Consider the following 9,172-nt stretch of genomic DNA (forward strand, 5'->3'; position numbering starts at 1 on the left):
GCCATCAGCCCATCGCGGTGGCCGGAGTTCGGCAAGGCGTCTGACCTACTCCAAGTGGCGGCTGCTGGCTATGCCCTACCGTCCGTGGACGATGGTGATCAAGCAAGCCGAACCAAAAGTCGATGGATGAACGATAATCTAGCGTGTAAGGTAAAGGCTTGCGGCTGGGTCCATCTGAGCCCTCTAGGCTATAACTAATTCTGTACCTGATGCTCCAATACTGATCGTAATGGGCTGGTGTTGGCCGGTTGGGCTTTGTCTTGCGTGGGTACACGAAGTCACGCTCTATTCTCCTTGAATAATGGTCGAAAACTGGTCGTAATTAACTGCTTCTTGCCATACTTAGAACTATACTGTATACTGAGATTTGTTGAGGGGGGCTGAAGGTTGGGGGGGTCTAGCCCCTGCTCGCCCCCCCCTGTCTCCGCCCCTGGTTGGCAGGCACCCGAGGATTCGGTTAGCCATGGTTTGTGAAAGAAAGGTTGGAAGGAGTGCCACACAAAATGAAAATAATATGGGAGCCGCTCTTAGGAGGTTGTCTGGCAAGGGGGTTAGAGTACCCGCTACCAGTCGTTGACAACAACAAACACCTCTCAAAATGTTACTTTTATTCTCTTTATATGATTGCAAAATTGAAAAAGCTCTAGCACATGATTTAATCCCTGCTTCCCTCTGCGAAGGGCCTGTCTTTTACTTTATGTTGAGTCAGTAAACCTATTTCCCTCCATCTCAAGCAAGCATTTGAGTAGTTGTGATCAAACCATTATATTGTGATTTGCTACATCATGTCTTTTATTCTTCCTTGTTTAGTACAAGTTTTATCTGAATGAATATAGCTTTGCAAGTTATCAATGATCATGAGAAAACCATTATGATTGAGTATGCAAGTTGTGCCTTATAAACTTTAACATGGGAGCGCTGCTCAATGAGATATAATCTGTTAACTGTTCTCTGACCAAGAACGAGGTTTGCCATCACCAATTATGATTTCTTATGCACCTTTACTTGTGATTACCTTATACTTGTTTCAATATGAGTTATAAGAGATTGTTTACTATAATGTCCTGTGTGAATGAATATGATGCTTCTTGTCCGTATTTTATTCATCGACTCTTCACTCCATAAACACGTGGTCATGTCTATCGAGTTCAGTTTCGCTTGGGGACAAGCGAAGTCTAAGCTTGGGGGGAGTTGATACGTCCAATTTGCATCACTATTTTATATCATAATTTGCTGTTATTCATTGATATATTTCATATTGGGACACAATACTTATGTTATTTCATCTATTTTGCATGTTTCATCATTATTGGAGGATCGAACACCGGAGCCAGGATTCTGCTGGAAAAAGCACCGTCAGAACGCAATATTTCGGAAGATCAACTCTGGAAGGAAATTATACCAAAAATCCTATTTTTCAAGATGACGAAGGAAGCCGAAGGAGGAGCCGGGAGCAGCCAGGGTGGGCCCACACCCTAGGGCGGCGCGGCCAGGGCCCTGGCCGCGCCGGCTGTGGTGTGGAGGGCCCACGACCCCTTTCGCCTCCTTTTCTTCGCCAAACCCTTCGTCCCGAAGACCTAAGCCACAGAGGGTACCTCGCGAAGAGTTCTGCCCGCCTCTGCGGGGCGGAGAACACCAGAGAGAAAAGAGCTCTCCGGCGGGCAGGAATCCGCCGGGGAAATTCCCTCCGGGAGGGGGAAATCGACGCCATCGTCACCGTCATCAAGCTGGACATCATCGCCATCACCATCATCATCATCTCCACCATCATCACCGCCGTCATCACCGCTGGACACCGTCACCGCCATAGCAATTTGGGTTTGATCATGATTGTTTGATAGGGGAAACTCTCCCGGTATCGATTTCTACTTGTTGTTGATGCTATTGAGTGAAACCATTGAACCAAGTTTATGTTCAGATTGTTATTCATCATCATATCACCTCTGATCATGTTCCGTATGATGTCTCGTGAGTAGTTCGTTTAGTTCTTGAGGACATGGGTGAAGTCTAAATGTTAGTAGTGAACTATGGATGAGTAATATTCAATGGTGTGATATTTAAGTTGTGGTGTTATGCTTCTAGTGGTGTCATGTGAACGTCGACTACATGACACTTCACCATTTATGGGCCTAGGGGAATGCATCTTGTATTCGTTTGCCAATTGCGGGGTTGCCGGAGTGACAGAAACCTAAACCCCCGCTGGTATATCGATGCAGGAGGGATCGCAGGATCTCAGAGTTTAAGGCTGTGGTTAGATTTATTCTTAATTACTTTCTTGTAGTTGCGGATGCTTGCAAGGGGTATAATCACAAGTATGTATTAGTCCTAGGAAGGGCGGTACATTAGCATAGGTTCACCCACACAACACTTATCACAACAATGAAGATTATTTAGCCGTATGTAGCGAAAGCATTAGACTAAAATCCCGTGTGTCCTCGAGAACGTTTGGTCATTATAAGTAAACAAACCGGCTTGTCCTTTGTGCTAAAAAGGATTGGGCCACTCGCTGCAATTATTACTCTCGCACTTTACATACTCGTACTTTATTCAACTGTTACATCAAACCCCCCTGAATACTTGTCTGTGAGCATTTACAGTGAATCCTTCATCGAAACTGCTTGTCAACACCTTCTGCTCCTCGTTGGGATCGACATTCTTACTTATCGAAGATACTACGATACACCCCCTATACTTGTGGGTCATCATGTACCAGCTGCGATGTTCAAACCTTAATTCTAAAAGATTTATTTAAGGTAAGGTATTGTTGTCCCTTACTACCATAACGAAAGTAATGGTACTTAGTAAAGCATTTACAATAGGCATGGTTCTAGTGTTTTCTTCCTACGAATGGATTAGACTCATTGTCCATCCAATCATGGCTTCTAGTTTATGCTAGTTATCTTCCTTTTGGTTTCTTTAGGTTCCATGAAAGGAATCTTTCTAATAGTCATTAGTTTTTGGTATAGTCAAACCCTTCGATCTTTTTTTTTCTTTGGCCTTGATTGTCCTTCGATATCTTCTTCATCCAACTTCATTATCTTAGACTTACTTGAGTTCTCTTGGTTTCGAGTAATTATGAATTACCCACTCAAGTTAGAATCTACTCTTACTTCCTCGAGATATGAACCTCGGCGTCTGGTCTGACAACCTCCTGAAAGTACTTTTATATGGGTAGTTCCCAACAACCTTATAAAAATAAGATCGGACTTCCTTTCAGTTCAGACCTTCTTCTGGGTCCATCATACTCCAAATATTATATCTTAATACTTCTCATTCAGCCTTCCTCTCCCCCTTGGAGTTTACTAATGATCTTCCAACTTCCTTTCTTCTAATCATTAAACTCCAAGGTTAGGTAGTTGGTTTAAGTCTGGTTTATGTTTTGTACCTTTCTAAAGTCTCACGAAGAATTCTTTGCGGTGTATCCACACAGTTGTGGGTATCCGATGTGAATCCTTTGACTAAATGGTTACTAGTTACGGAATACCAGCTATGGAATACCAGCTGCGGAATCCCTCTTTCTTTTTAGGGTAAAGAAATGTTCAAGCTGCGGGCTATCTGGTACCAGCTACAGACTATCTAGCACCAGAAGTGGCTTATTGGATACCAGCTGTGGCTATGCTATGGTTCTAGTCAATATCTACTTACCAGCTGTGGCTACTTTCCTAGTTTTAGTTAAGATATATCTCACTTCACATACTTTCTCTTCATGATTATACTATATCAGCTGCGGTCTTATTATACCAGCTACGACTTCACTTGTCTATTTTCCTTCTTCCAGGGTTATTTTGCAAGAAAACCACTTGTTGATACTATGAAAATAGTATTATAAATGACTTCACTTGTATTCCCTGCTTCCATAATGGATACGACTCTACTTCTTCTGCTCCATATTCACTATTTTTCTCACTTTCATGGTACTTCCATGTTGAAGTACTCCTTGATTAAGGATAGAAATGAGTTTTAATTGGTCCTTCCTTTAGAGTATTGTGGTTGCTTACCACAATTTTACTTCCTTCTTCTAGTGAACCTTCATCTTGTCTTCAAAATCTTCAGAGTTCGTCACTTCCTCACACGAATACCTTTACCCTCTAGACCTATAACATCAAGTAAGAGCTTGATATTTCAACATGCATTTGCATATCAAAGTCAAAATTCATGTATGGATCTAGTCAATCAATGAAAATCCAATAAAATCCAAGAAGATTCAGCTTTGTGCTTATAATACACATCCTTATATGCCTGAATATAGTAGTTGGGTGATACGTCTCCGACGTATCGATAATTTCTTATGTTCCATGCCACATTATTGATGTTATCTACATGTTTTATGCACACTTTATGTCATATTCGTGCATTTTCTGGAACTAACCTATTAACAAGATGCCGAAGTGCCGATTCTGTTTTCTGCTGTTTTTGGTTTCAGAAATCCTAGTAAGGAAATATTCTCGGAATTGGACGAAATCAAAGCCCAGGGGCCTATTTTCTCACGAAGCTTCCAGAAGTCCGAAGGAGAGACGAAGAGGGGCCACGGAGGGGCCACACCATAGGGCAGCGCGGCCCCCCCCTTGGCCGCGCCGGCCTGTAGAGTGGGGCCCCCGTGCCGCCTCTTGACCTGCCCTTCCGCCTATAAAAAGTCTCCGTGACGAAACCCCCAGTACCGACAACCACGATACGGAAAACCTTCCAGAGACGCCGCCGCCGCCGATCCCATCTCGGGGGATCCAGGAGATCGCCTCCGGCACCCTGCCGGAGAGGGGAATCATCTCCCGGAGGACTCTATGCCGCCATGGTCGCCTCCGGTGTGATGTGTGAGTAGTCTACCCCTGGACTATGGGTCCATAGCAGTAGCTAGATGGTTGTCTTCTCCCCATTGTGCTATCATTGTCGGATCTTGTGAGCTGCCTAACATGATCAAGATCATCTATCTGTAATTCTATATGTTGCGTTTGTTGGGATCCGATGAATAGAGAATACTTGTTATGTTGATTATCAAAGTTATATCTACGTGTTGTTTATGATCTTGCATGCTTTCCGTTACTAGTAGATGCTCTGGCCAAGTAGATGCTTGTAACTCCAAGAGGGAGTACTTATGCTCGATAGTGGGTTCATGCCTGCATTGACACCTGGGACAGTGAGAGATTGTTCTAAGGTTGTGTTGTGCTGTTGCCACTAGGGATAAAACATTAGTGCTATGTTCAAGGATGTAGTCACTAGTTACATTACGCACCATACTTAATGCAATTGTCTGTTGTTAGCAACTTAATACTGGAAGGGGTTCGGATGATAACCTGAAGGTGGACTTTTTAGGCATAGATGCAGTTGGATGACGGTCTATGTACTTTGTCGTAATGCCCAATTAAATCTCACTATACTCATCATGATATGTATGTGCATGGTCATGCTCTCTTTATTTGTCAATTGCCCAACTGTAATTTGTTCACCCAACATGCTGTTCGTCTTATGGGAGAGACACCTCTAGTGAACTGTGGACCCCGGTCCAATTCTCTTTACTGAAATACAATCTACTGCAATACTTGTTCTACTGTTTTTCTGCAAACAATCATCTTCCACACAATACGGTTAACTCTTTGTTACAGCAAGCCGGTGAGATTGACAACCTCACTGTTTCGTTGGGGCAAAGTACTTTGGTTGTGTTTTGCAGGTTCCACGTTGGCGCCGGAATCACTGGTGTTGCGCCGCACTACATCTCGCCGCCATCAACCTTCAACGTGCTTCTTGACTCCTACTGGTCCGATTAAACCTTGGTTTCTTACTGAGGGAAACTTGCCGCTGTGCGCATCACACCTTCCTCTTGGGGTTGCCAACGGACGTGCCAACCACACGCATCAAGCAAATTTCTGGCGCCGTTGCCGGGGAGATCAAGACACGCTGCAAGGGGAGTCTCCACTTCTCAATCTCTTTACTTTGTTTTTGTCTTGCTTAGTTTTATTTACTACTTTATTTGCTGCACTAAATCAAAATACAAAAAAATTAGTTGCTAGTTTTACTTTATTTGCTATCTTGTTTGCTATATCAAAAACACAAAAAAATTAGTTTACTTGCATTTACTTTATTCATCATGTTTCCTTTTAATTTTACCACAAAAAACATACCGGTAGGACGTGGGTCTATAGTTGGGAGAAATAATATAGAAGAATTTTTCAATCATGTTAGTACTATTGAAAATTTTGAAGATAGACACTTGGTAGACCTTGCGCCTACTTATGAAATTGCTGCTGCGCATTTAGTTCGCCTGTTGGAAACTAAATTTGTTAATCTTAATCCTATAATCCAACACATGTTTTTCACACTTGGTGATATGGAAGAGGGGGAAAAGAAAGATTTTGTATTAGAAACCCTTCTTAGAGAATTTGGTGGTCTAGCAAGAGAAGCTAGAAAGGTGTTTGCTAAATTTAATATGCTTGGTTCTCCTACTAATTTTGTTAGTCTCCTTGAAAAGATGGATATGGATAGAATAAGATACACTAATAATATTGATGATGGAGGGGAGATCAAAGCACCAATACCATGTAAGCTCTTAGCTATGAATGATGCATTAGAAAATAACTATGCTTGGCTAGTTCCTGAAAATTTGTTTGATGAGAGTAGCACGCCTAAGACTAATGAAAAGGGAGATGCTGAAACTTATGTATCCAATATACTATGCCTAGTTGAGAAAACTCCACACCCCGCTGAGAATGCATCACCCTTCGATAATACTTGATACACACTTTCTGCGCCTAGCTGAAAGGCGTTAAAGAAAAGCGCTTATGGGAGACAACCCATGTTTTTACCTACAGTACTTTGTTTTTATTTTGTGTCTTGGAAGTTGTTTACTACTGTAGCAACCTCTCCTTATCTTAGTTTTGTGTTTTGTTGTGCCAAGTTAAGCCGTTGATAGAAAAGTAAGTACTAGATTTGGATTACTGCACAGTTCCAGATTTCTTTGCTGTCACGAATCTGGGTCCACCTCCCTGTAGGTAACTCAGAAAATTAAGCCAATTTACATGCATGATCCTCAGATATGTACGCAACTTTCATTCAATTTGAGAATTTTCATTTGAGCAAGTCTGGTGCCATTTTAAAATTCGTTAATACGAACTGTTCTGTTTTGACAGATTCTGCCTTTTATTTCGCATTGCCTCTTTCGCTATGTTGGATGAATTTCTTTGATCCATTAATGTCCAGTAGCATTATGCAATGTCCAGAAGTGTTAAGAATGATTGTGTCACCTCTGAATATGTCAATTTATAATGTGCACTAACCCTCTAATGAGTTGTTTCGAGTTTGGTGTGGAGGAAGTTTTCAAGGATCAAGAGAGGAGTATGATGCAACATGATCAAGGAGAGTGAAAGCTCTAAGCTTGGGGATGCACCCGGTGGTTCACCCCTGCATATATCAAGAAGACTCAAGCGTCTAAGCTTGGGGATGCCCAAGGCATCCCCTTCTTCATCGACAACATTATCAGGTTCCTTCCCTGAAACTATATTTTTATTCCATCACATCTTATGTGCTTTTTCTTGGAGCGTCGGTTTTTTTTGTTTTTGTTTTGTTTGAATAAAATGGATCCTAGCATTCACTTTATGGGAGAGAGACACGCTCCGCTGTAGCATATGGACAAGTATGTCCTTGGTTTCTACTCATAGTATTCATGGCGAAGTTTCTCCTTCGTTAAATTGTTATATGGTTGGAATTGGAAAATGATACATGTAGTAATTGCTATAAATGTCTTGGGTAATGTGATACTTGGCAATTGTTGTGCTCATGATTAAGCTCTTGCATCATATGCTTTGCACCCATTAATGAAGAAATACATAGAGCATGCTAAAATTTGGTTTGCATATTTGGTTTCTCTAAGGTCTAGATAATTTCTAGTTTTGAGTTTGAACAACAAGGAAGACGGTGTAGAGTCTTATAATGTTTTCAATATGTCTTTTATGTGAGTTTTGCTGCACCGATTCATCCTTGTGTTTGTTTCAAATAAGCCTTGCTAGCCTAAACCTTGTATCGAGAGGGAATACTTCTCATGCATCCAAAATACTTGAGCCAACCACTATGCCATTTGTGTCCACCATACCTACCTATACTACATGGTATTTTCCGCCATTCCAAAGTAAATTGCTTGAGTGCTACCTTTAAAATTCCATCATTCACCTTTGCAATATATAGCTCATGGGACAAATAGCTTAAAAACTATTGTGGTATTGAATATGTAATTATGCACTTTATCTCTTATTAAGTTGCTTGTTGTGCGATAACCATGTTCACTGGGGACGCCATCAACTTTTCATTGTTGAATTTCATGTGAGTTGCTATGCATGTTCGTCTTGTCTGAAGCAAGAGAGATCTACCACCATATGGTTAAGCATGCATATGTTAGAGAAGAACATCGGGCCGCTAACTAAAGCCATGCTCCATGGTGGAAGTTTCAGTTTTGGACAACAATCCTCAAATCTCAAATGAGAAAATTATTAATTGTTGGTATATGCTTATGCATAAAAGAGGAGTCCATTATCTGTTGTCTATGTTGTACCGGTATGGATGTCTAAGTTGAAGAATAATCAATAGCGAGAAATCCAATGCGAGCTTTCTCCTTAGACCTTTGTACAGGCGGCATAGAGGTACCCCTTTGTGACACTTGGTAAAAACAATGCATTGTGATGACCCGGTAGTCCAAGTTAATTAGGACAAGGTGCGGGCACTATTAGTACGCTATGCATGAGGCTTGCAACTTATAAGATATAATTTACATGATGCATATGCTTTATTACTACCGTTGACAAAATTGTTTCATGTTTTCAAAATCAAAGCTCTAGCACAAATATAGCAATCGATGCTTTTCCTCTATGGAGGACCATTCTTTTACTTTCAATGTTGAGTCAGTTCACCTATTTCTCTCCACCTCAAGAAGCAAACACTTGTGTGAACTGTGCATTGATTCCTACATATTTGCTTATTGCACTTATTATATTAATCTATGTTGACAATATCCATGAGATATACATGTTACAAGTTGAAAGCAACCGCTGAAACTTAATCTTCTTTTGTGTTGCTTCAATGCCTTTACTTTGAATTATTGCTTTATGAGTTAACTCTTATGCAAGACTTATTGATGCTTGTCTTGAAGTGCTATTCATGAAAAGTCTTTGCTATATGATTTACTTGTTTACTC

The sequence above is a fragment of the Lolium perenne genome, chromosome 2 (genome assembly GCF_019359855.2).
Source record: "Lolium perenne isolate Kyuss_39 chromosome 2, Kyuss_2.0, whole genome shotgun sequence".
Classification (NCBI taxonomy): domain Eukaryota; kingdom Viridiplantae; phylum Streptophyta; class Magnoliopsida; order Poales; family Poaceae; genus Lolium; species Lolium perenne.